The sequence below is a fragment of the Galeopterus variegatus genome, unplaced genomic scaffold (assembly GCF_000696425.1).
Source record: "Galeopterus variegatus unplaced genomic scaffold, G_variegatus-3.0.2 Scaffold13446, whole genome shotgun sequence".
Classification (NCBI taxonomy): Eukaryota; Metazoa; Chordata; class Mammalia; order Dermoptera; family Cynocephalidae; genus Galeopterus; species Galeopterus variegatus.
Window position 1 is genome coordinate 17437 of NW_007739557.1, and position 2103 is coordinate 19539.

General features: G+C 39.8%; 1 pseudogene; it reads right to left on the reverse strand.

Moving 5' to 3' along the window:
- Nucleotides 1-1205: 1205 nt before the first annotated feature.
- Nucleotides 1206-2103, reverse strand: part of LOC103581604 — a 2823-nt pseudogene continuing 1925 nt past the window's right edge.

A 2103-nucleotide genomic window follows, 5' to 3' on the forward strand; every position in this document is an offset into this window, starting at 1 on the left:
GACGAATAGAGTACACAGGAAATTAACCATAGAGAATTGAAAAACAATAGAGAAAAGCAACAAAACCGAAGATTAAATCGAAGATACAATTGATATGACGTATATCATCTTCAGGCTGCATTTTGTATTAAAAAATACTACTTTTGAAAAAATACTGAAAAACACAGAAAGATATAGCTCAGCCCATCACCCTGAGGCCCCTTCCCTTCTTCCTCATCACCACCGAAACTATTGTTGATTTATTATGTTTCTCCTCCATCTACTGGGGGCACCTCTAGGGCAGGGACAATGTTTGTCGTCTTCTCTGCTGGATCCAGTGTCTACAACAATGCCCAGCATACAGCAGGCTCTCAGTGAATACTTGCGGAACGACTGAACTACCTTTTGATTTGCCTAACCATTTGATTCTCAAGCTTCGTTTTCATTTTTCTTTCGAGTGGTGGGATTCACTGGTAAACAGGGACATTTAAAGAACCGTGTGTTCTCCTTTGAGAAGAATTTGTCCATTAAATTTATTCACTTGTATATATTAGAGAAAAAAACAAAACTTTTTTTCCTTTATACTGTCACTCATAGAATGCTTCTGTGACCACAGGGGTGGGGATTTTCCCCAAAATGACCAATTCTCCAACACGTGCTGGGTGTCCTACACTTTGATACAATTCTGACACTAAACAGAGTTCATAAGCAGATGCAAATGAATATAGAAATTTAAAATATGATGAAGATGCATTTTCGTTCCATAAATGAAGAATGGACTTTTTATTAAATGGAGTTGGGACAATGAACTAACTATCCACTGAGAAACAATAAAGTTACAACCTTATACTGCATGTATTAAAGTTCTCATTGTAAAAAAATTATTATCAACATAAAAAAANCCTGCAGGGGTAGCACAGGATTACCAAAAAGGAAGATTTCATTTCTTAATGTGTTTTTCAGTATTTTTCCAAAAACAGTATTCAAAATGCAGCCTGAAGATGAAATACACTTATATCAATGGTATACACACACATGTCAATGAGGGCAGCTTTAGAAAATGTGCCAGCCCACAGTCAAATGGATTGGCACTAAATAATTCATTAAACCAAAAAGAAATACCAAATGTGACACCTCTAAATGACAAATCACACCTCAATAAGGAATCTCTTTGTTCAAGGGCCAAGCCATATTATTCTTCGTGTGCTAAAGAAGGGATAACTCACCTGAGGCAGTGGCTTGCAGGGACTGCAGTTGATGCCACCAACAAAGAAAATGTTGGGCATCACAGGTCTAGGATATTCCAAAACAAAGTCAGTTCGTAACAACCAAATGGATGTGTGGCTGAAGAGATCAGATGCTGTCACAGGTGTCTGGAGAATTTCAGAGGCAATGTCTAAGGCACTTTTGAAAAGAAAGGGGCAAAATAATTGCTCCTCCAAGTGGAAAATGTAGTTCCGTACTCTCTCCTTGAAGGTCATGACATCTGAGAACCCTGAGAAAAATCTGGGAACATAAGAAAGAGGACTGGGGCTCTGTGCACCTTCTTCAAGATAATAGCAAAATATCGCCCTGGAGAAGACCACAGATGGGAGTGAAAAATATTTGGCAACAATCAAGCCACACACGTCAAATGGATCCAGGAAAACTGCATCAAAAGAACTCTCTTTCAAGTATTCTATTAATTTCCTGTCATTAAACAAACTCCTACAATGTGAAAAAAACAATTCCATAAAACTGTAGGCTGAACTCATGAGTAAAGAAAATATACTTTGTGCTGGAGTTTTCCATTGATCATTGGCAAAAACCATGAACTTGTGATCCAAATCCTCCAGAGTGTAAGAAGTTGAATAAGTCTTTACTGTCCAATTCGACAATTTTCCCAGTTGCCAACTCACCCCTGGCATGACTACGACCACCTCATGGCCTCTATGCATGAGTTTCTCCACAACCGAACGCATAGAAAACCAGTGGCTCCCATCCATGGGTACCACCAGCAGCTTGCCTGCCTCGGCCAGGCCACCTGTCAGAAGCAGACATAAACACAGAGGAAGGGGGCCGGTCACAATTGCAGGAGCCATCATGTACCTGTGGCCCAGAGCAATCCCACTGCTTGGATCCTAA